We start from the raw sequence: 27123 nt of genomic DNA on the forward strand, positions 1-27123 counted from the left end.
GTAGTGATGCTAGCATTCTGGATCAGTTCGCTAGTTTAGATTAACCTTAACAGAGCAGTTTGACTGCACAGAGACCTTAATAAGTCAATTACTTGCAGACTGTTATCAAAACCTTACTCATAAGTGGCATGTGACAATTCAGTCGCATCTGATGGCAGATTTTATAGACAGGTGAGTTGATCTACTTCAGTTATTCAGTTTTATCTAACAGCAGGCTAAGTCAGAAACCTTTTATTTTTGTCCACACATGAGTCACCCAACATCACTCCTGTCCACATCTCTTTTCTACGCTCTATACTTGTGGTCAGTCACCGTTTTGTTAATCCTATAACCTAAACCTAGCCAAAACAATTCTTCTAAAAACTTATTCCCAAGCTCATGGAATAAGAGGAAAGACCCATATGGTGAGATAGTTAAAGACTTTTAGGACTGGCAACAGGAAGAAAGCTGAATTCAAAAGAAAATATCGAGTCCCTATATTACAAGGTTATTGCAACAAGTGATCTACATTGGGTAAGTCTGCTTTGCATAATATGGAATGACTGTAACAAAGACACAAATCCTTCAAAACATCTTCCTTACATGTTGACAAAGCACCCTGCATTAAAAGGCAAGACTTTGGAAGCTTTCAAAACAAAAAATATAAACAGAAAGAACAGAAATAATTATTTAAAGTTACCAATTCATCAGATAGTTGTATTGAGACCATCAGTACAAATATATATAAATATATTTATGACTACATACATTGATAAAGCTAAGAGATTGTATACTGGGGAAGAATTGATCCTACAGGCTGTTAAAAAATTCAATATGAATTTTTAGGAAAAGATGTACTTTTAAAAGATAGCATGTGACTATATTTTGTTTAGCACTGTATTAAATGAATTGATGAAACAGTGCAGGCTACTGATGCATGATTTTTAGAGAGGACTAATGAGTCACAGTGGTATGCAATCCAAGTTCCAAGTCTAACAGTGTCAACAAACAATGATTGTTTTTGTGTGATACTTTAATTTAGAAGTATGTGTATTAAGAATCTGCTATGTGGGGCTGGGGGTTTAGCTCAGTGGCATAAGCGCCTGACTTGAAAGCAGGCAGTTGTGAGTTCGATCCCCGGTACCGATAAAAAGGAAAAAGACCAAAAGAAAAAAGAATCTGCTATGTGCATTTTTGCTTTCAATCAACACTTACTCAAATATTTGAAAAACTGCATATTAGGAAAACATAATTGGTCGTAGAGTGTTGGCATGGATGGACTGTCTGCCATAACTGAACATGTTTCTAATTTTTTCCCTGAACTCATAAGGAATGGATCCATAACTCATTGTGAATGAATCAGAGAGGCCCATCTGAATATGGGCATACATATTGTTTAGTCCATAGAGAAATGCTGGCTAGCTAAAAAATGTCATCTGACTCATCTGACCTTTAAATGTTTTGCTAGATGATACTAAAATTATCAGCATCATTAAATTACCACCCATAGCTAGTCTCATCTGTTTGGGCAGCTCTGTGAAGAGATGAACACAGAGCAGGTTTGTTTTCTCTAATACATACACAGAAGTGTGGTGCCTTTCTAAAGGTAGGTCACCGGTCAAAAGTTTTGTGTTGTGAGAGACAGTATAAGGTTTCATTTAGAAAAAGTCACTATTAGCAGCTCATTTCAATGACTCAAAATGGGTTAAAAACTTGCTTGCTTGTGTGGCCTATTTAACCTGTTCAGTCAACTCAATCTGCCCTGTCATGAGAAAAGGTAGTTGTGGTCAAGTTGGTAGATAAAGTGGAAGCATTCAAAGCCAAACTGTAATTTTGGCGCAATGCATGAGCTTTGGCATTTTTGACATGTTTCATATATTAGCTGAGTAGTGGAGACTTTGAAAGAGACTGAACCAGGATTTAGTTTCTCTCAGCTGGTGCATGATCACCTGTCTTAGCTTTCAAAAGGATTTGAACATTAATTTGCAGCCAACAAAATCCCTGAACTCATAAGGAATGGATCCATGACTCATTTGTGAATAGATCAGGTGAATCAATTGTGAACATGGAAGAAGATGAACTTGAAATGACAAATTATGGTGGCCTTAAAAATATGTTTGATACAACTTAAAGTTTCCCTTTGTTCTGGCTTAAACTGAAGGCAGACTATCCTGAGAGTTCCACGAAAGCACTGAAGAGCTTCTCGCATTGCCGACAAGCAAGATATTCTGCAGTGACAGCAACCAAAACTAGATTATAGGGTGTTTGGATGTCACTATTACCCATCACCTCTGCGACCTGGTTGTAGGAAAACCAAGCTCTGGGCTCCTAATTATTGTAGATTACAATGCAGTTGATAGTTATTTCATGATATATTACAATGTAATAATAATAATAGAAATGAGAATTGTTTGAAATATTCCTAAACCACTCTTTGCCCAGCTCATGTAAAAATCATCTTCCACAAAACTGGCATCTGGTGTCAAAAGATTGGGAAACTTCTGCTGTTCATCCTTTGGAGAGGCTGTGTATTATCTGGGCTTGCAAATAGATGCTGGGATATTCATCAAACTATTAGCAGGACATTCCCATCAGATGTGTCTAGCAGTAATTATATAAAAATAGATATGTTTTGAAAGCATACCATCAAGCACAGTCAAATTGTGGCAGGTGGGATACAATTTATTAATTTTCAGACTTTGGAAGGAGTACAGAAAGGTAAGTTACATCAAAACAGGTATGCTGGAAGTGTCTTTCCGTGTGCAAGTGTGTGTGTATGCATGTTGATGTGTGTGTGTGTGTACACAGGTATATTATGTAAAAGCTTTTACATCCATAAGTAATATAGAGAAAGTTTAAAGTAAAATCTGAATTAATACTCAATTTCAACATTTACATTTTTCTTTTTAAGGAGTACCTCAAAAATACTCAAACTATTTAACAAAACAACCAAAACCCCTCAAAACCAAAAAACCTTTTGGATTGTCATTTAGATTAATAAAATGAATAAGAACTATTTATTAAGCATTTATGAATATCAGATTTATTGCCAATTTTTATGTATTCATGTTGTCTCATTTGTTTTTCACCATACTTTTGAGTGGTTTCTGTAGACAAGAACCCAGGGACAGGCAGAGCCTCTGCAGTAGTGCTGGGTGGGGCTGTGAATCCAAGCACTATTTTCCCAGATACATCTGATGGAAGCTAAGAAACAAAGCAGGATGTGAGTGAGATTTCTAATGTTTTGTTTTATTTTTTTTTTTGCATTTCTTTTGTTTTTCTTTTTGTTAGTTTGTATTTTTAAAATGCAGATAATATCTGGATCACAGTACTTGTCAAGTTGCTGTGATGGACAAATCTTCATTGCTGCTCCAAATCTAAGCTTGAAATATTTCAGTAAACCCAGGCTTAGCTCACTCCTATTAATCAGAAATATTAAAGTTCTTAGGACTTATTGAAATTCCAATTTATTCCATTTCCTTCTGGCATGAACAGAAGAATCCACTTCTAGATTTCTGATGAAATTTTTAACAACAAAAAACCCCCAAAAGACTAAATTGGAAAGTTTTCATAAATGAACAATTGAATAATATGTTTGAACTATGATTATGTACTTTTTTTTTCTTTTTCAGCTTTTTAAATTACACCCTTTATATGACCTATAAAATACTACTTACCTTCCCTGTACTTCAGAGTTGTCATCATGTATTGATTTCATGAATAACTGAATTATATACTTAGAGACTTAAAACACGCTTGACACACAGTAGGTGTCATTGGCGCTAATCTTCTTTAATGGTAGACACTATTAAGTACTGAGATAAATTGATACATTGCTGATTTTATACCCCTGATTTTTACCTGAGAGACTATGCTGTCAGTGCTCTGTGTTAACTTCCCTAGATATCTTGATATATCCCATTTCCTACCTTGTACACACCAGTGTGGGAAGCCCTGTAATTGGCTGCCACCTTATATCTGCAGGCAGCACCACCTTAACCCCCTCTAAGAGTTAAGTTTGGTAGTTAAGCAGCTTCTTGCTTAGCCTGTTTGGCTCATTCAAGGATTATGTTAATGAGCCCCCATGCAGGGGAAATTTGAAAATTTGAATTAATCTATAACCCTCGGTCTTGCCACTGTTGCTAAGTTACCTGCTGACATCTCAGAACCCAACTCCCCTCCCCCCCCAATACCCTATATATTTGTTACTCTCCTTGAATAAATGAGACTTGATCGGATTTCCGACTTGTCTCCATTCTTTGTGTCTCTTGTCCCCTCTGATCTCCACTCCCCCTCTAGGGTCTTTGTGGACTTAACCTCAGGCCAGACACACCAGTACTGTGATTATCTTTTCCCAGTTGACAATCTTAAGTTCTCTTGAGAGATTTCACTTATAGGACTGTCTCATGAATATAAATGTTATGGTAGGAGAAAAAGATTGGGTAGTTGTGTTGAGATACAGTTGGATCACAATTTCTTAACTGCCTAAAGAATAGCTTTCACTTTGGTTTGCTTTGTGGCATGCTGTATGGACAAGTTTTGAACCTTGCTTAGAATATAATCTTCCACAGGTTATATACTGTAATGTAGTATTTAGTCTACACATTCTAGATGATACAATATGCAAGCAAGAAATTGTTTGCATAGCACAGGTACATAGAAAAAGAAAGTGACATCCCTGAGTAATGGCAATACTTTTTTCTGTCTTTAGTGGGTTTCTTTCTTTATTTTTTTATTGATTCACTTATTTTTTGCTCTTCCTTCAATTGATCATAAACTTTTCATCCAATACCTGACAAATATTGTTATTCAATAAATATTCTCTGAATAAATGAATGAAGCCACAGATATTTTATTCCTTAAAATAAAATTTATATTGTGATTCTAGAAGACAAGGTCTATAATCTGTTGTTTCAGTATTTAAAAATGTATTGCATATCTCTATGAGCATGACATTTATGATATTTTAGGAGTTAATTATAATTATTTCATAGATGCACTTTTACGGCATCTTTATACTTTACTGATATAACAGCTGTATCAGCTTAAATGTGTACTTTCCATTGCGTGATAGTCAATTTTTCCAAGTTATCTACTGATAGGGAAACAAGTATTTAGTAAATTTTTTCTTCTTTTACCCAACAATTTATTAAAGGTGGCAGTTAAATTATTCTCCAGAGTTTGGTTAACATGTTAAGAATACAAAGGACACTATGCTTTGCTTTTTATGGCTAATTGTGATGAAGTTAAGCATGCTATGTAAATACGCCATGAGATTGTTAAAGAAGATGGTGGACTCAATGGAACTGAGTACTTCTCTAATGTCTTCCTCAGGCAACATTTTTCATAAACATTCCCATCATAAACGACTTTTCTTTATCAGGTAACTGATAAAATTCTTGATAATGTTCAGATGTTTTTTAGATTTGAAGCTTCTATTAAAACTTGCTGTTATTATCTTTGGTATTCACCAAGGTTTATTATTTGGTTTACAAAATTATAATTTGGCTGGACATAGTAGCTCATGTTTGTCATGTTGGAAGCTTGAGAAGGTAACAAGAGAGTCATTTGAACCTAGGAGTTCAATGCCAGCTTGGGCAATACAGTGAGACACCCATACATAAAATATACACAATATATATAATATATCATATATATATAGTTCCAAGTATGAACTTACAGGGTCATATTTTACATAAATGTAAGCTATATATTTTAGATTTTAATAATATAAAGTCTTGTGTGTTATCTTTTCATGCTTATACATTTATTTATAGCCATTAGTTGAGTTTATTTCTTTCAATAACTGTCTTGAGCGCTTCCTTTGTATTTTTTATCTTTACAAAGACTTATATTTAGCTCTTGACTAGTCAGTAACACTATCATATGTGTACCCCACTGTTCAGTACCTTAGGTAAGGGTGCAATCTTTTGCCTTTCTCACTCTTTCTTTGTTCATCTCCTATAGCTAATTCACCATAAAATCTGTAAGTTTGATTTTTAAATGCATCTTTGATGTTATTTTTCTCCAATGCTGTCACTAGGTTAACTAAATAAGACAGTAACAGATTCTCTTTGTTTCAGTTAAATCATCTACAGGACTGATTCTTTCACATACGAATGATTAGAAGAAAAAGTAAGTCTTACTGTGCCACAATCATGCTTTATAGTTTGAAATAGCGTGCCACAGCCCTTAATTCAAGCTAAGGGACTTTCCAGAACCCTCAGAAGATATAGGAATTCCATGTGTTCCTTAAACTTTTTTTTTTTCTGTCTTCTAGTATGCCATGTTCATTTTCATCCTAAGGCTTTTCAGTTTCCTTTGCTTTGTCCAAATTGGACTTGCTTCATTCTTTGCATTAGATATCAGCTCATAAATCATATCCTGGGAAATGCCCGTCTCAATCTTCCTATCTAAAGTATTCTACCTTAACATCCTCCATAAAAGACAACTCTCACTATTATTCACTTTTACAAGTGCTTCGAGTTTGCATGCTTCCTTGAATATCCATGTGATTCAGGGAATATAAGCTCAAGTCTTATTCATCTAAGTATGATGAGTTTCAGTCTTTATTAGCGTAATTGCACAGTTTTTAACCAATTCTAGAGCCTCACTCACAGAGATTCTAATGCCATTGGCTTGAAATTTATAAATATTTATCTAAACTAGATATAAAATTTTGAATGAACATCAAATGATTTGATATAGGAATGGGTACATGTTGCTATTTCACAAATGACACATGGAAGAAAGATTGCTGATGGGATTCTGAGAAGTAGTCTTTGTTTTAAAAGGATTTGGGGTGTCAAGGATGACTTTCCATAATCAGCTAGACGTTGCTGTGCAAAGACGTGAAACCTGATATTGCTGTGGTCAATTTGCATCCAAAAGAGTAAAAACCTGAAGACAGCAGTCAGCATTCTCAGGTTGGCAGAAATGAAACACAGTTTAACACAGAAATGATCCACAGTTTAAGTGATACTTTGTAGCAGATTGTACTTTTACTTCATGAACTTTCACCTTATTTCCATGTATGATGAAACCCACTTTTAAGTAATGAAAAAAAGCTCGCTTTTATGTAAGCCACTTAATTTTGTATTTCGTTGAATTTCAGACCAAAGTAGTTATGGGTTTTCTGGTTCATTATGTTGTATATTTTTCATCATTCAGGTAATGAATCTAAAATTGTCTTGATTATATATGTCTATTTCTTATGTGTGTTTCCCTGCTTTTAAAGAAAAAAAATTTTATTTTTTATTTTCTTTACTTAATTCTGACCCAGTGTCTAGGACAAGTACTTGGCACAGAGCACATATAGTGAATACGGAAAAACATGTGGTGAATACATATTATCAAATTTGCCTACTTCATATGTAAAGGTAAGCTTTTCTGTCCTCAATTTACAATCAAAGCTTTAATTTATTAGATATTTCCAGGAATAGTAATATGCTGCATAAAAATATTTCTTTCTACTTGCTCATACTTTAACCATTCACTTTCCACACTGCTGATAGTACAACAAAGATTTTATCTACTTAAAAATCTTTCCAGTGCCCTGTTGCTTATAAAATCAAGATGTTAAGTGTCTACCTATTTAACTTGACTTTCTACATTCTCTATGCTAGTCAACCATAAAGTCTTGAATTTCTTCCAACACTTTGTTTGCGGTGAGGAGAATTCCAAGATGATTTACTAGATTCGTGCTTCTTGGTGTTCATTCCAGCTATAATTCCTTTTCCATGAATTTAAGTGGGCTGATGGGCATCATATAATATTTAAAATATGAATACATTGCACCTCAATCAGTACATTTTATGGTTAAATGTTTCAAATCTTTTCTTCCATAATTTTGAGGTTTATATTATATTGTTATCTGTCACCACTCTCCTGTGAATAACTCCTACAGCTTTTTGCTTTTTTTTAGCCTTAATATATATTGATCAACATTTTCCTGCCCCATTCTTTTCTCCTTCCTCTTCTAATTACCATTTTCTGAGCTTCTGTGAAACCAAATTTTTAATATTTTTTAAATGACTGAGTTCAAATGGTTCTTGTCTTCCTGTGCCTGGTTTATTTTACTTAATGTAATGATATACAGCTTCATACGTGGTCTTGCAAATAGTAAGATTTCATTCTTTTTGATAGTTGAATAGAATTCCATCATGTATGTGTACCACATTATTTTATCCATCCTTTAGCTGATGCACACAGGTTGTTTCCACCGTTTAGCTATTTTAAATATTGTAACAATAAGCATAGGAGTGTAGATTTTGGTTTAACATAATAATTTCATTTTATTTTCTATATAAACCTGTTATATTCAGGGTTTGCAAAAAGAACAAGACAACACAGGACACATAATTCATAGTACTATCTATAGTGGTTACACAAGGAGTCAATTACTAAGAAAGGACTCATGCAATTACGTTTCATGGATCTGTGCTGGGAAGGCCCGAAGGTCAACAATGGAATCTGAAAGTCTCTGCCAGCTGGATGAAGAATCTGTGACAGTTTGTTGGGGGTTCTGCACTGGAGCCAAGAAATGATACTGAAAATAAAGACCAGGGCTATCCTGAAAAGTACCACAGCTATCCTCAGTGACAGTGAAGTCCTGAGCTCCTTCCAGCAATGAGAACAGCTGAGTTCACATCAGGAAGGCAATGTGACAAGCTTCTGGAGATTGAATAGCACACCATCTTCCCCTCTAGAGCCAGCAAGCAATGCTCAAAGTAAAGACCAGAGCTCCCCTAGGGTGAACCACAGCCGTTCTCAGTGACAAGGTCCCAAGCTCCTTGGATGATAACAGCTGAGTTCATATGAGAGAAGCCAGCATGAGAAGCCAAGCTCCTCCAGGAGAACCAACAGCCCCAAAGAACCAGCAGACCAAACAACACTAACTTCTTCTTCTCCAATTCTTGTTTTACCCTGGCAACAGTCCTCAGTTGGGTCCCCCAACTGATTCATTTCAGTTGGTGTGAAGTTGATCACCAGTTTTTAATCCATCACAGTATCCAAGAGTGGAATTGCTGTATCATATGACCATGTTATTTTTAATTTTTAAAGAAACTTCCAAACTGCTTTCTGTAGTGCACTATTTACAGCTCCAGTAACTTTAAGTTTACATCCTTATCACCCCTTGTTTTTCTTTGGTCTTTTTAGTTTCTCCAGTAATTAGTGGTATATACATTTTTTTCTTGTACTTGTTGGTCACTTTCCTGGTTTTTTTTTTTTTTTTTGACCTCTTATATATTTTTAAATTATTCATCATCATCTCATTATTATTATTAGTTGCTTTTGAGTTTTTGGAATTCTATACAAACATTTTAGATATCAGTCCTTTGCAAATGTATACACTGTAAATATGCCACATTTTGTAGGTGATCTTTTCACTCAGATAATTGGTTCCTTTGCTAGGTTCCCAAATATCTACATTTGCTTTTGTTTGCTGTGGTTTGGGGATCTTATCCAAAAAATGTTATCATTCCAATGTACTACAGCATTTCTCTTATATGCTCTAGTAGTTTGAAATCTTGTATATAAATGTTTATAACAGTTAAATTTATCTGTGCAATTTGTGAGAGCTTGGAGTATAACTTTATTATGCATGGGCTGGTGGGCCCTTGTTATAAAAAGCTTTGGAGATTAGAAATGGAAGTAGCCAAAATTACTGAAAACCACAGAAAACTTCAGTCCTAAAATTGACACTGACTTCATTCAAAATCTTGGGTGCAGACCCGAACTCCATGAGAGATTCCAGTCAGGCTGATAGTTAGATTGGAGACTATGAAAAAGAGCAGAAACCTTCGCTGAGACATATTCAGAATTCTAATCTGTATAATTTGAATACTGTTCTTCAGTCACAAAGTTTGTGACAACTTGTTACACAGCAAAACATTAATATACTGTGTTTCCCCAATTCTCCTTGACTTAATTTTGCTCATTCACTTTCAGTCCTTGCCTGCCCAGTTAGGATTTTGTCAGTCCTTTAAGATCCAATCCACTATGTGCCTCCTTTCATAGTCTTTCTTCTGCAAAGATCTTTCTTCCAGCCCTATCTAGTTTGATTCCACATGGCTCATTCTCTTCTTCTAGGTTCTTCATTCTTCAAGCATTTTCCCCTTTATATATGTTTTGCTAGGAATTTTCTCATCATGAACCAAAGCAATAAACCCTCTCTTGGCCAAATGGTGTCATACTGTAATCAGGTTGTCCAGAATGTTCCTATAAAAATAGTATTCCCAGATCTTGAAGACACTTATCTGACCATCAGCAATGCCTTGGGTTTGTGTGAAAGCATAACACTAGCGTTACTTTTACTCTATTTCCCACACCTCATTCTCATTTGGTTAATGACTAAGTACACACAGTTGATGAAAATGGCGGGGGGGGGGGAAGCTAACAACAAAGTAAAATTTTAAGTATTTACTGCTGGTTCATATTAGCATATCTAATTCCTAAACAATGAAAATTGCAAGAAAGAGAAGAGAAACAAAGTTTTGATTCTGATGAAGCTAGAAACTACCTGGCAACCTAAAGGTCTGTTAAATCTAGTGATGGTAACTGGGTGATAAAAAACAAAGAAACAAACAAAATAACAAACCTGAGAACCTGGGCATGGTGATTCATGCCTGTGATACCAGCTATCTGAAGGCTGAGACAAAGAGATCATAAGATCTGCACCTAGACTACACAGTGAAAACTCAAAAACACCAAAACAAAACAAAAATAGAACCAAACTCAACTAATATCAATAATAGCAACGCTGAGCAAATACAACATTGTTATTATTGATAGTGCTGTATGATTTATAGGTCACCATCAGATGAACCACATACGAGAATCATCCACAAAGGGTGATTCCCTGAGGGATAAAACACCTCTAACAATTTCCTCAAGGAACATTAGGATAGCCTATGAGAGCTTCTCTAGACCATGTTTAGCATCACAGAAGCAAGGATGGATCTGAAAAAGAAGTGCACAAACATAAAAAATATGTAAAAGCAACGTGCTATGGAGGTCAGGTAGATGAAGATCTCTAATGCTTCAGGAGGTACCACCTCTGATTTCCCTCAACCAGGGGAATTAAATGTCAAATAATTCCTCTTTCACTCTATATTTCTTTATATATGAGTGCCTGTTGTAAAAGAAAATGGCTGTATATTGTCAAATAAAAGTAAAATCAGAAGCCAGAGATTAGAGAGAACTAAAGGTCAGCTGCCTACAATCACGTGGCTAAAACAAAGTATGCTGATTTTACAGGAACATTTGCTCTACTCATAAGTTAAACTAAGCTATGAGCGCTATGTTGCTGTCAGTATGATTCTGTGAAATTGGCTGTAGATAGGTCATGTTAAACAGCTCTCTATGCCTTAAAAAGAATGTTGATGTGTAACAGGCCACCACAAACAAATGTCAAAATAATCTTTTCTTTACGCTTTGTAAATGGTGTTTTAATAAGTGAACTTCATGCTACCTGGTTTGAGATATCCCAGTTCCTGGATTGTTCTTCTATATTCACAATAAATTTCCACATTTTTGAATTTGTTCTGATCAAAAGCCATCATATATGCAAATAATCTCAGAATTTGATATCAATAGATTTTCCCTATCATTTAGAGAAATAGCCTGAAATTCTATAAAGTTATTAATATTTCGCCATATAAACTTTTTACCAAGGAATGATTGTACAGGTACAACACAGTTATTTAAGAAAATATATATATGTGACAGCAAAAGCAAACTAGAAATACAAGTATATGACAATTTTACAGTCATATAAAACAATGTATGAAGAAAACAGCAAGGAAGTCATGAGGTAAAAAATGTAAGGCCATGTTCAGTAACATATATACATACATATATATATATATATATATATATATATATATATATATCTTTATCTACATATATATACAGAAATATGCCTCTCTCTCTCCATGTATACAGAAATACATTTCTCTCTCTCTCTCTCTCTCTCTATATATATATATATATATAACCAAAGGTATATTTCTGTATGCATATATATATGTGTTTGTGTGTCAGTGTGTGTGTGTGTGTGTGTGTGTGTGTGTGTATAGAGAGAGAAAGAGAGCGAGAGAGAGGGAGAGAGAGAGGTGTATTTTTGTAGACATGTATGGAGATATATATATATATATATATATAATATATATAAGAGAAAAGTATATTTTTCCCCAATTTTTTTATTTAAAGAAAGAAGGAAAAGAAAATTTTTAAAAAATAGGGAAAAGTAGAATAATACAGAATTCAAAAAAATTAATATCTAAAATTGCTAGTTGATACATTACATATTGTCATCTTAACATTACAAAATCAAAGCATAAAAATTTGCTAGACACTCAAACATTGACAGTGCAAACCCTTCTGTTCAATGATCCAACAGAAATTCAGTAACATGGCCATCTATATTACACACTATACATACCATTATATCCTTTAGAGCACTTTCCTTCCCTTTCACTTTTACAATATCTATTATAGTTTTTGGATCCTGTTATTCTGTCAGTTATTATTTCTTACACTGGAGAGACAAGGTGATATTTACACACATTACTGGGAATCTTGCTTACACACTAATGTGAACAACAACAATAAGTAATTGTTTATTTCACTAATGAGAATATTCCCAAGTTGCCTCCATTTACCTATAAAGGCCTCAAGATCATCCTTTTTAATTTATTTATTTTTGTGTGTGCCAGGGATCGAACTCACGACCTCACGTTTACCAAGCAGGCACTTATGCCTCTGAGCTAAACCTCTGGCCCATCCTTTTTTACAGCTGAATAGTATTCTATTGTATAAAAATAACACATTGTTTTCATTCTGTATGCATATTTTCTCATGTTCATTCCTGTCTCACCATACGTGTAATTCCAGGACTCAGGAATCTCAGGTAAGAGAATCACTGTGAGTTCATGACAAGCCTGGGTTACAAAGTGAGTTTAAGGGTAATTGATTGAACCCTTCAAATCTCCAGCGGGCACACAGCCCTTTTATATTCTTCCACACTGGATTTTGCAGGTGCCCTTTTAAAGGCTTACTTTGTAAACCATTTGCATATCACATATATCTTATGATCTATTTCTAATATTAACTTTATTACTAATACACTATTGGATACAGGCCCTAAAATGAAGCTAAAATTTTGTTACAAAAGAAATGCTCTGTTGTTGGAAAGGAAACTTAATACTAAACCTGGCATGGTGGAGCACACCCATGATCCCATCCCCCTAGAGGGGGAGGGAAAAGGATTACAAATTCAAGTAGCCTGGGCAGCTTAGTGAGCTAGTAAGGATTTCCCTTAAAATAAAAAGTGGAAAGTGGGCTGGGAAACAGGTAGATCAATGTGAAGGCCATTGATTCAATTCCTAGTAACACACAAAAGGTCTGAAGTAAACTAGATTCAATGTGCAAATTATGATCCATGTAATTTACTGATAGGATATGTCTCACTGGCATTGGACAAACTGATTCTAGAATTTGTATGCATAAATGAATGCTTGAAATTAGGTAAGAAATTTCTTTAAATAAGAAGTCATGTGGATTTGAATGACTTAAAGATGGTCTAGTATACTACAAAATATACTAATCTATTTTTAATTCTATAATTAATAAAATTTAGTACTAAACAGTGATAAAGTAAAAGTATAGAGGTATATTTGGATCTAAACAAAAATTGTGCATGACAAATATCACATTATTTAACTAAAAAAATGCAGGTTAATTAATAAATAATATATGGGTAATTGGTTAGCCACCTAAAAATAAATGCATATTATTTATTATATTTCTGATAATTCTGGTGATATGATAAATAAGGAAAGAGGACTAGGGATTTAGCTCAGTGGTTTAAGTGCTTGCCTGGTAAGTGCAAGATCATGAGTTCGATTCCCAGTACCAATACATAAATAAATAAGGAAGAAGAAAAACATAAAATAGTAACATTATCAGAACTAAACAATATTTTCATTGTTACATTTCTAAAAATAATTTGGAAATGGAGAAGTATAAATATTAAAAAATAAGGCCACCTGTACCAACATAATTAATGGTTAGGACTGATACCACCTGTGTCAACATAATTTAACTGGGTTCCTTCAGAAAATTCTTTCTCAGAAAGATAAGATAAGATAATCAATAAATAACCTCACTGTGTGCTATAGGAAATTCTTGCAAATCAATTCATCTGGGCAAATGATTTGTTCTCTTGGGTAAAGTGTTCACTTATCAGGACAACCACTTTTTCATGAAGAATTGCTTCAATTCTTTTGCTTCACTTGTGTCCAACAATTCTACAGCATTACCATAAACCTTGCCCAATTCCAGTCAGTTCCGCATCTTGAGTTCTTAAACCAAACCACCTCAGTTTAGATGCATAGACGAGAACTACTTAATTTCCACCAATTATGAAACTAGTAAGATTCACTAATGGTACTGTTATGCTTGTGATACTCTGTTTATTAAATTCAGTTTTGTTTTATCAAGATACTTTCTCTCAATGATCCAGAGCCACTTGAAAATTTTCTTAGGAAGAAATACACAAAATGAAAAAAAAAAAAAAAAGAGTGGAAAAAGTGTTTTCAATGTTTATCTTAAAATTTTTGCTATTTTCATAAATATTTCACAGCTTTAGCACATTAATAAGGAAAATTATTTAAGTAACTACACAACATAGAAAAAGTTCATACCAAGTGCAATTAAACAGTTTTAAAATATGTCCAAGTAAGGTCATATAACAAGAAATGCATATTAAAATTATATGCAAATTCTGTTTAACCTATCGGTCTGTCTAAAATTTTTAAAAATTTAGAATTTTTAAAAATTCTAAAAAAGTAGGTAACCCACATATTATCATAGAATTTATGTAGGTACAGTTTCTATGGGGCACATTATGTTAACATTTACAACAATTTTAAACACATTTTTGTCAAGAAAGTCTACCTTTTTGGAATTAATCCTCTGATATATTACCATAGTATCTGTGATTATTCATTTAACTTTCTTGAAATATAAAAGAATTAAAACTTTGAAAGTATCGACAGTGAGGTCCGGAAGAACATGGCAGATAGATAGCGGCAGCCCCTGAGGCTCTCGGAGAAACCTCACTTGAAATCTAGGAATGGTGCTGGACAGGAAGTTCCAGGCAAGTGGGGATATTCTTTGCTGACCAGGAATGAACTAAATTAAGAGAAACTATTTGGAAATGCAATCCTGGTGATACAGCAGGCACAGATAAGGTCTCAGCATGGAAGCCGGACCCGCACCACTGGAAACTGCTATTTGAATTACTCGCAGCCGCTGTTGCATCCCGGTCAGCACAGCGGGGAGAGAGATGCAAAAGCTCGGAGAGTGGGAAGCACTGAAAGGAGTTGGGAGCGGGACTGGCCGGGTGCCCTGCATCGACCTGCGATGAGTGAGTGAATGGGGACTCTTCCATAGAGAAGAAGGTTTCAGTGGAGGACATACTCAGATGGGGCAGACTTCCTGGAACCAGAAGCTGCAGTGACTTCAGTCACATATCCCCCTCTCAAGCAGGATTGGTGGGAAGTGCCTAGCCTGTGAGACACCACTGGCTGAGACCCAGTAGGCTAGCCCAACTCAGGTCCCAGTGTCTGGAGGTGCACCTTAGCGATGAAGCCTTTGGTAGGTTGACCTGGAGGAGCAGGCCCAGCAGAAGCTACCCAGGTCTGTGTCTCCCTAGTACACTGCAGTGGGTGGGAACACCTAGCCGGCACAATTCAAACAGACTGTGGCTGACAGGGAAAGAAGCTGAGCCTCCTATAAATGCTTAAATATAAAGAGCAGAGAATATGGGAAGAGGGAGCAACAAGAAAGGGTCCTCAGCCCCCAATCCTGAGAAACATGCAATAGCAGACACGGCACCAATAGACATGAAGCGCTATCTCCAGAGCCTCATAGATGAGTTCAGGAATGAAGTTATTAATGACCTGAAGCAAGACTTAAGCAGAATAGTTAGAGAAATGCTAAGCACCACCCAAGAAAAAACAAATGGTGGAATGAAAGAACAGAAAAAAAGGGGAAAATTGTTTGATGGAGAAGATAGAGAAAACATAGAATATGTAAAGCAGGTTCAAAGAGATTACCAGGAAACTAAAAACTCTGTTGAAAACTGGAATAACAGCTTGAAAGAAACTAAGGACAGATTATCTGAACTGGAGGGCAGATTTGTAATATGGGAGAATGAAATGAAAAACTTCTTAAAAATAACAAAAAAAAAAACAAATAGCAACAATACAAAAACTAGAGGATGATAAGAGGATCTATAACTTAAGAATTAAGAACATAAGAGAAGAAGTGGGGACACAAACAAATGGACTACAAAAGCTATTCACAGAAATAATCCAAGAGAATTTCCCTAATTTGGCAAATGGTAAAGATACTCAGATGTATGAGGCATACAGGATTCTAGCCACCTACAACCCAAACAGAGCTACACCCAGGCATATAATAATCAAAATTCCAGAAATCCAATATAAGAACAGAATATTAAAAGCTGTCAGAGACAAGAAACAGATCACTTACAAGGGAACACCCATCAGAATTACAGCAGACATCTCTCCACAAGCCATCAAATCACAAAGACCATGGGGGGAAGTAATTAAAGCTTTGAAAGATAATAACCTCCAGCCAAGATTGATATGTCCTGCACAATTGTCCCTAGAAATTGATGGAAAAACAAGATGCTTCCAGGAAAAAGAGGAACTAGGGGAATTTTAAGCCACTAATTCAACTCTACAGAGAATACTGCAGGATAGTCTAAAAAAAGGAAAATACCAAGATTCCAGAAATAGTGGCAGAGAGGCCACAATGAATGGAGCACAAAACGAAATGAAGAAGACAAACTGACAACAAACAACAGAAAAAGAGCTCAACAGAAATAAGACAAAGAAGATCGGAAGGTAGGAACAGCAATTTTGGAGAAAACAAGACATCATAATAGCTAGTGCTGATTTAGTATCATCTTGTTTTGAAGTCCCATCAAACGTGTATTCTTCTGTCTCCATTGGTCTTAAAAGGTTGTATCTTATTGGATTTTATTATATATGATAATATAAGCAAAAACTTTTATAGACAAGGAGTCTATATAAAAACCATTGTTCATTTTCTGTCAATTGGATCTAAATTCCCTGTAATAATGTCATTCTCTTGAATGGTTTTATAGTGTCTTGATATGTTTGGTGCTACAGTATAAGAAGTTATACTCAAAGATTTCAAGGAAGAGACACTATGGCAACTATTTTTATGTCAGGATATCTTGTGGTGAAACACTATTTTGCTTAAATGGTTATGATTTGACCTGCGCTGTTTTGTTGTTTTGCCCTCTTTTATCTCTATCCCCCCCCCCTTTTTTAAATTATTTACCTCTTTCTTTTTATTTTTTTAATTAAGGGAAAAATAAATAAAAACTAGCAGGATACATTATAGTAACCTACTTTGATTTCCTATTAACTTGATTTGAAATCCTCTATTGCCCTCACCATCTTGTTTTGACTGATTTTCCCCTATTCTGCTTTGCTTGATAGTACCAAGATTGAAAGTATAGGCATAACTGTGAAGACAATAAGAATCATTATGACACCCATTCCAGTTGACTATTATTTTCTTTTAAAATCCTGTAATGTCTCCAATGCTTTGGTTTTATTTTTTACTGTTTAGTTCAATTTTATTATAACTGCCAATTCTTCTTAAAATAGCAAGAGGCAGTATGGTAACCATTGTTGATCACCTTGTATTTTGTTTTTACATTACCTATTATGTCCATCCTTTTGATTTGACTGACTCTGTTCTGATATGTCGCATTTGGTTTTACTCTCTTCAAAAAAAGTAATAAGAAGTGTGGGAATAATAAAACCCAAAATGTGTAATTGTCATTGTACAAAAGAAAAGAAAAGAAAGTGCTCTAAAGGTTATAACTGCATATATGTTTAAGTGTATAAGATAGATAACCATATTACTGAGTGTTTTTTGGATCATTGAACAAAATTGTTTACACTCTCACTGTTTGAAATTCACTTTATATGCTTCAATATTGTAACTTAACAACTATTTCTAAGATGAGAATATGTAATCTATTAACTAGTGATTTCTTACTGTTTATTTTTAAATTTTGTATTACCCTTTTTCTGTTTTTTCTTTTTCTCCTTAAATGAAAAAAAGAAAGTATCCATTATTATGATACAATTAAAAATGACATACAGACACAGACAGCTCTGTTTTTGCAAATATTCAAAGAACGGTAAAAATTATTGTACAGAAATGTGATTTTTTTGCTATGATTGCAGTCTGAAACTGTATAAATATCATTCTAAAAATCTGTAAAAATGATTGTCACTGAAATTAGCAATATGCTTTTGGGAGAGAAATTTTTTTTAGTGAAAATCTTTTTGAACTCTTTTTTTTGAAAATGCAATTAAGAACCCTCATTCACTGAGTAGTAACCCTCATTTCATTTCCTTGAAATTGGAAATAGAAGCTCATTTTAATAAAAACTCTATATGGTTTTGAAATATTGGGCACACTGTTTTAGAAATAATGTAATACAATAAATACTTCTATCCACTTCTATTTATTGTACACTGGGCACCACACAGTGAAACTGTAGACCACAGAGGGGCTTTCAGGCCAGTGCATTTGCAGCAGGCTGTCTGAGCCTGCTGGGTCAGATGGAGTGAGAGGCACTGGTGTTGCTGAAAGCATTGGCAAAAAAGGCTTCTTGCAGGCAGCGAGGAACTTCAGTGACACGAAAATGACCAGCTGAACTCACCTTGAAGCTTTTGGGATCTAACTACAAGAGCAGTGATATTTTCTGCTGTCCTATCCCTGGGAAGCCCCTGAAATTGGGGGAGTTTTGGCAGAAAAGTAGAGTTATTGCAAAAGCAAGTTTGGAAGCAGTATTAATGCTTATGAAATTCAAGGTGGTGTGTTGGGGGACAGGATGACAGCACAGGCACACAAAGAATCAAATTATAATTTGTAACCCCACAACCATGGATTAGAATTACCCAGCAGTTAATGCTTGAGGCAAAATACTCAAATATTAATATATTTTAATATAACTAATAAAAAAATTCACTGCTACAAGCAAAAAGAGCACCAGATCAATTTGAGAATATTCTTACTTTTAACTCAAATGCCTGGATGGAGTTTGAAACTAGCATTTCTGAGTAACTCTTTCATCAATCAAGGAGTAACCAGCTGTGGGAGTGATGGAAACAGGTGGCCTTTAAATTTTCATCGGTTCCCGCACTCCTGCTTGGTTCCTCGGCTTGGCTTTACTTCTGTCTTCCCAGCTACAGCTCAGGAGAGCCCTTCTCGCTGACGTCACGCTATTCTTCTCAGTGGTTGCTCAATGTCACTTCATGCTGGTCAGCTGCAGGAGTGCTGGCAAGGTCACAGTGCCTGCTTTCTTGGTGCTCCTGAAGACCAGGCTCCACAACCAGAAGAATCTGTTCAAAGCCACCCAGCATTGCAGGAAGCTACACCGAGTCCCTCTACCTGCACCTCCGTTTTTGTACCTCAAGTGCTCATCATGACAGGGATTAAAACAGTCAGACCTAGGAGGATTAATATTAAAAACAATAAGCATCTTGAAACTAATTTCATATCTGGTAACTAGTACATTATAATTGAAACGTAATAGATTTGGAAGACAAGGGTCAGGAATTTGGCTCAGTGGTTTAAGCGCCTGTCTGGCAAGTACAAGGATGTGATTTTGTTTTTGATACCAAAACAAAGCAAAACAGAATTGGATGATACAATGATGGTGGGAACTAGAGTTAACATTGATTTTAAAAGTTTCTTTAGCATGCATTGCTTCATTACTATTGAAATTAAGGGCAGTTTAGTATGTGGCTGTTTTGAGTTTTCTCAATATATATTTTTGTTTGTAAACTCCAGTTTCCTAAGGAAACTTGAAAGGATTTCGAGCCAAAACCAAATTTTGCCATCAAAGCACATTTTATTGAAAGCATACTTTTATTCAGGAAGTGAATGAAGGAGAATAATGCTTCTTGTTGATGCATTTTGTCCTAATCAATGCTTTATTAAGTGATTGCTGTTCATCATAGACATTACATAGTTCCTAAGTCCATTTGCTGGTTTGAAATTAACATTGAGTAGTGTTCCACCAAGACTGTGGCCATTTAGAACTTCAGAGTATAACTTGATTAAAAAACTCTTGGAAGATATAATTTGCTAAGATGAGGTCATACTAGATTCAGATGGCCCCTATATCCAGTGATTGAGTCCTAACAAGAAGGCAGGGTATATACATATAGGCAAGCAAGATGTGTGAAGATGGAGGTAAACTGGAGTAGTTTATTACACATTGAAGATCACCAAGGATTGCTGTCAACTTTGAGAAGACAGGAGAGTAGGGAGGGCATGAGGTGATTCTTGTGTGAAGTCTACAGGAGAAATAACCACTGGCACCTCAAATTCAGAATTCTAGCCTCCAGAAACATGAAATAAGGAAAAGAATCTGCTGTTTCAATCCACTGAGTGCATGATTTGCTATGAAAGCTCTAGAAAATCAACACAGAATTCAGTACTAAAGATTGGGGTTGTCCTGTAACCAATACCTAAATTTGTGAAAGTGACATTGCATTTTGGAAGTGCATGGAGGAGATACTTAATGAAAAATAGTCTACAGTGCTTTGAAGAAAAGCTTGAAAGATATAAAGGCATTCAAAGTGATTCTAGTGGAGGCTTTCATGCAAGTGAAAGGAGGGCTGAGAGGACTTCTGTCATTTTAGAGAATACACAGACTGTATGAGAACACACTGGCAGAAATATAAAGCTTCAAGAGAGATCTACAAAGAAAATGAGATATTATGGGACACTGCGGGAAGGTGATTCTTCTAAGGAGGCAGAGTGTTTAGCTGAATTGCTTTCTACTGCTCAGTGGAAAGTGAAACTTCTGAGCAATGAATTTGGAAGTTTTGCTGAAAACCTTTCTAAGCAAAATATGGAAAGTTTGGCATAGGTCATCTTTGGTGCTCACAGTGCAGTACAGTAAAAATTCAATTTAGTCCAGTGACACCTTTATTTCTTTCAAGTATTCCTTTCAGAATGACAATGTACACTGTGTGAAGTTCTAGTGTTACATTTTGGGAGGTGACAACTTGTTTCCTAGATTGATGCATCTGCAGGAATTTTGCCCTAAGATGGATCATATTTAGAGTTTCTATCAGTCTTAATTTACAGGTTTGAATATTAAACTGTAGGGTGTACTGAATTTTTGAATCCTTTTTGATTTAGAATTAATGCTGGAATAATTTAGCAGTGTTAGTAATGTTGGGGAAGGGGTAAATTTCTGTGTCATGTGGGACAAATGTAAAGTTTGAAGACAGGATGGGTTGTGCTGGGTTTGAACCTGTCTTCTCAAATCCCACACACACCTGGAATGTAAGAATGAACCTATTCGAAAGAAAGGCCTTTGCGGAGGTAATTAGTTCAGATAGGATGAGATGAAGAATGGAGTGAGACCAAAAGCCAGTGAATGATACATGCGAATAAAGGTCCTGTGAAGACATTGAAGGAAGATAGCCACATGAGGCTAGGCAGAGCCTGGAGGGAAGGGACCAACGAACACAAAGGGATGTGTGCAAATGTTAGAAGCACAGAAAGAGACATGAGGAAATTCTTTTGCCACACTTGGAAAAAAGCAGTATTGTTGACATTTGCTGATTTCAGATTTCTACCCTCTGGATCTATCAGGCTATAAATTTTTGTTGTTTTTAGCCAACTCCTTTGTGGTATTTTATTTTGGCAATTGAGGAAATAAATACATCTCTTGAAAGAAAAAAAATGTGACATAGAGCATTTTATATTCAGTTGAATTTTATCGTAAAGTCAGCATTTTTGCCTCTGGACTAATGTTACAGAGAGCAACTAACTTTTATTAAATATTTACAAATTTACCACCACAATGTATTAATAATAATTAGAACTATTATGGAATTGATATTATTATCTCCAATTTACAGATCAGGAATTCTTCTGAAAGGAATAGAGTGGCCTTCTACAGTACTAAGTAAAAATGTCTGTTTTTTATATTTAACTCCAGCATTCATTGTTCATCTATTAATTTGTGTGAAGAAATGTATTCTTTTAACATATTGCCAAAATCTAAATCATACTGGGCATTGAAAGAGCACTGATCCTTTATCAGTAAGCATTCTAGTTATTTTTAATTTCTTCTCCAATCCTGCAAGATGTTGCCCATGTATCATCAATCAGGGTGAGCTTACAAATTCATTTAGAAGTACGAGCACATTCAAGTGTGCTACACAGTCAATTCCTTTTCCAGTGCGCATCCCTTTTGATGTCTCAAAGCTTTTATGTTTAAGCAAGCTTAATGACAAGACTATTAGTTCAGGTATCGACAAAAACCTGGAAACAGAAGAGCAATAGAGAAGTTCTAAAGATGCTATTACAGAATGGAAGCAGGTGAACAGATGCATTACCCTCTGTTTTAAATAGAATTTGCCCTTTACCTCAATAGGTTGATTTGTATTATAAAAGATCATTTTATGTTTAATGATACTGCATACTGAAGCCAGAGCCTCTTGCTTGCTACATGAAGGGTTAAGTTACATCTCCAGCCCTAATTCTTACTGCTTAATAGTAGCACGTTTTATAAAGAAAAATTAGTGTGGCATTTCATTAAATATATAATATGAGAGTTTGATTTGTGGAGAGAAAATGTGTAGTTCATTAAAACTTGAGTAATATCTGACACAGGGATTCAGTCCTCCGGCTTGTGGAGGGCTTGGGAGTGCGGCAGGGACTAGCAGGCTCTTTGACGGAGAATATGTTTTAAAGGACAGAGAAGCTTCTCCTGTTAGCAAAACTTTGAATCTCAAAAGGGAGCTGCACTAGTTTTTTGTTTCCCTCAATAAAATGCCACAGACTAGTTGGTTTATACTACACAGATATATATTCCCACAGTTCTGGAGACTGAAAGTCAGATGGCAGCTTTTCAGATGATGTTCCTTCTATAGATGTATCCACATTTTCTGTTTTGTAAGGGCAAATATCATATTGATTTTGAACTGTTCTAGTGAAGTTACTTTATTTTAGTTACATTTTTAAAGACTCTATTTCCAAATATAGTTACATCTGAGGTACCGGGGTTTAAGACACTGGTATATTGATTTGGGAAGACACAAGTAAGATCCGAACATCAGGAATGATTCTAAGTTCAAGATTCAGTCAAAAATATGTGTGTATATTAAAAAGTATATTATATAATAAAGACACTTTACAATTAATACCTCTCAAATGATCCCCTTGACTCTGAGTGCACTTATCCTGTCATTCTTCCAGCTTCATGAAACAGTTCTGGAGTCTTCTTTCATGACTGTTAAAACTATGGGGAGCACTGCCTCTGAGTGCCATTCAGCAGGAAGAGATCTTCCAAAAACCTTACGGGTGTCCTCATCCATCATCCCCAGCACGTCTGGAACCATGCAGCTTCTGGCTTTTTCCACAAGTCAGAAGGACCCTTAAAGGTAATGTTGTGAATGAAGTCAGGATATCAAGTTAGCCATGACAGCTCAACTGAAGACACTCAGGCCAAAGGACTTCCAGAACTTTACAGTAATACATTTCTTGAATGTGAATGTTCACTATAGTTTATGATCATGCCTTGAATATTATAAAACTATTAAAAGTAGTCAGTAGCCCAGATATCCATCAGTTTATGTCTGTTTCCTGTAGAGGAACTGAAGAATGTGGACTATGAACCATGTGAAAATATGACAGAAATTGAACTTGATTGCTACTTTGAACACAAGGTTCACGGAGAATCTACCAGATGCAGAGGTGCAAGATAATTCAAAAACTTTCCTTGAAACCATCAAGAATCCTTGCCTAGCTGTTTCCTCTCATACCTCTCCTGTAACCCATTTGATCAATAGTTGCTAAAATATAGACTTGGTGAAATATAGACTATACCTTCCCAGTAAATAGCTCAGCTGCACTTTCCTGTTGCCTTTCCAGAGTTTAAACAAAGATAGTAAACTGAAAAAACTGGACTTTCCCCCAAATTTTCCTTTAAACTTTTAAGTTTCTTCCTCTTTACAAAGCAATTGTAAATGGTTCCTGTTTCCATGTTTTAAGCAAGGTTTCTAATTTCTTTGTTTCTTCTTCCACAAGAGCCATACTGACTCACTGAAATGTTCATTCCATCAGGCATAGAAGTGTCTCATACAGCAAGGAACAACAAAACTCTCAGAAAAGGCTACAAGGCCAGTGGTAGCAATAAAGATGAGTAAAAAATGATGCCAGTGTCTATGAGAACAACTCAACCACGGGGATCAGAGTACGTCCCATACTTACCTGTACCTTTGTAATAGAATGATCCTGGGGAAAGACATCTTTATGGAAAGCTGAATCTGGTGACCACAGAGGGTAGGGGCCATTGGCTCATGAGAACAGTTAAAGCAGCCTTTGGGAATGTACGTGTGATTTGCTATACTTGAGAGACTTAAGCTTCAGTGACAGCAAAGTGAAAGACAATTGAGATAAATGAGTCATTATTGTTTCTGTGAACTAAGATAACAACTTTGCATCCTTCCTGTGAGGGATGTCTTTTGCAGTTGAATTTCTGGAGAGAGCTCTTCATACCATATTCTGCAGAAATGTTCTTGCACAAATACAAATACAAATACAAATATTATTATTCATGATATGTGACTCAATTTTAAGTTCTAACATGGGTGGGTTTAAATAGCACTTAGACGCACACATTAATTTTTAGTTTACATACTATTTTCACATGTCAAGTTATATTTTTATTATTTGTAATCTCAAAAATTCTATTAGACAAAAATGATATTGTTCATACATAGTAGATAACTAAATCAAAGTCATATTACCATTTCTACTATAAGAGATTTTAATAGCATCAACTATAGTATATAAATATTCAATAAACTTTTGATAACCATAAAACTACTCATTTGTTTTATAGTCTTGTAAAAAATATATGTCCAAGCAAAGAAATAGTTGTAGCTAAAATATGTATTTTAGATATTCATGAATATAATAACTTTATTCATGGTCAGCCATACCAGTAACAAGAGAGATTCTCTGAGTTTTGGAATTTTATAATGACAAAACTCATATGTTCCCAAAATGTTTGTGCAAGTCTGAAAGTCAGTTAAATACATGACCTAATTTCATAGCACATTTAGGTATAAACGAATGCTATAGTTATTTTTTCTGCTAGTGGAATGTAAGGGAGAAGATTTAGAAAATAACATCTACACCTTACCTTGAAAATCCATCTTTTTAACAAAGACTTATTGAGCATTTATTACAGTCCAGGTACTTTTTTTGGCACTGACAAATCAACAGTAGGAAGAAAAAAAAATTCTGTACTTAGAAAGATTACACTCTGTATTTAATTGCTGCTTCCTAGGGTTGGCGTTGCAATAATTCAAATTTAGAAGTCATTATTTTTTTTTATTTTTATGATCTTAAAATGAAAGATATCATACTGGTTATGACTTATTCTTTTTCAAATGAAAGAAGTCCCACTCAAATCGGTTTTAATAATGTATTGGGCAAATATGGTTGTATATAAAAGTTATATTGAATAAAAAATTCCCTATTTTTTTTTCTTTTCAATGGTCTTTTAGCTCATGTCAGAGTTCACAGGGTTCTCCTGGCTTGGTAACCTTAGTTATCCAAAGATTAAGCATATTTCTTGTCTAAACTTCATAAATATTTCAAGTTGATCATTACTGGTTATACTGGTTTATCAGTCTTCTTGCTAAATTGCTGACCTAGCTATAGTTCTGTCTCTTTAGTCAATGGAAAGGACATGTTTCCACCAGAACAACATAAACTTCTTCTTTTTTTTTTTTTTTTTTTTTAACCATAATGCCTCTTGCTATCTTCAAAAGAATTGCCCATATCATCAGGTATTATAAATTGGGCAAAACAGTACAGAACAAAACTAATAAAAATGAAACACTGGAGACATTACAGGACTTCAAAAGAAAATAATAATCAAACCAGAATGGGTATCATAGTGAATCTTATTGTCTTCAAAGTAGTTACCTATACCCTCAGACTATCCAACAAAACAGAATAGAATAAAATCAGTCAAAACAAGACAGTGAAAGTAATACAGGGCTTCAAATCAAGTTAATAGGAAAACAAAAATGGTCACCATAATATATCCTGCAATCTTTGGAATAGCTGTCCGTGCCATAAAATCTAATATAAGTAGACAAACTGGAACAGAATAAAACCAAACAAAACAGAACGATGAAAATAATATGGGTTTCAAATCATGATACAAGGTTAACAATGGCCACTGCCTTCCCTTTTTAGACAGTTCCTCCCCTTTCACATTCACAAGGTGAATTGTACAATTTGCATCCCCCTAACTCCTTTAGTTTTTAAATTACGGAGGAAGCCTGATATTCACCTAAGTGATTCTGAATCTTTTTATCCCTGAGCATGATCTCAAGTTGTATACATATACCTACAAGAGCCTCAAGGTTTTCTTTCTTTGTAGCTGAGTAGTTTTCCATTGTGTAAAAGTTTTATGGCTTTCTAGCCAATCTGCAGCTAATGAGCAAGCTACCCCACTTTTATGTGGTTCCTTGTCACACAGAGCATTGTTTTCTCATCTTTGATTTTTAGTCTATAAACACTCTTTTGGGTTAATCATATTTCTTATATAGAGCATATTGATAGACCCTATCTCCTGATCCACTCTGCCTGTGTTTCTTTTTATTGGTGAATAGAGGCTATCAATTTTAGTGATTATAGCCAACCTTCTCTGCCTCATCTCTGCCATGTTATTTTTCTGTCATTGGTTGTCTACTTTTCCCCTTCATTCCACTGTCTGCCCTGTTCAGTGAGCCCCCTCTGCCACTGTCCCCAAAACTATGGTCCTTTTTGTTTCTCTCTCTAGAATGTCCTTCAGTATTTTTTGTAGGATTGGTTTGGTGGTCATGAACTCCCCCAGTTCCTCTTTGTCATGGAGATATCTTGTTTTTCTATTAATTTTGAGAGGGAGTTTTTCAGGATACATCAATCTGGGTTGGAAGTTATTTTCTTTCAGGATTTGGAATACTTTGC

At 35.1% G+C, this 27123-nt stretch overlaps 1 long non-coding RNA gene across 8 annotated transcripts in view; it reads left to right on the top strand.

The window, feature by feature from the left end:
• LOC101788210 (uncharacterized) overlaps window positions 1-24703 on the top strand; it is a 338370-nt gene extending 313667 nt beyond the window's left edge. For 6 of the 8 annotated variants that reach the window (XR_010047658.1, XR_010047664.1, XR_010047667.1 and 3 more), the window contains 3 exons: window positions 6063-6114; window positions 7262-7358; window positions 8304-11519. This is a non-coding gene — a long non-coding RNA (uncharacterized LOC101788210). Of the gene's footprint in view, window positions 1-6062; window positions 6115-7261; window positions 7359-8303; window positions 11520-23349 lie in introns of those variants that run through there. The other 2 variants (XR_010047661.1, XR_010047668.1) reach the window with 2 other exon arrangements.
• Window positions 24704-27123: the final 2420 nt, after the last annotated feature.

This window comes from Cavia porcellus, unplaced genomic scaffold (assembly GCF_034190915.1).
Source record: "Cavia porcellus strain 051 isolate PalLab524CR breed Dunkin Hartley unplaced genomic scaffold, mCavPor4.1 scaffold_5, whole genome shotgun sequence".
Lineage (NCBI taxonomy): Eukaryota > Metazoa > Chordata > Mammalia > Rodentia > Caviidae > Cavia > Cavia porcellus.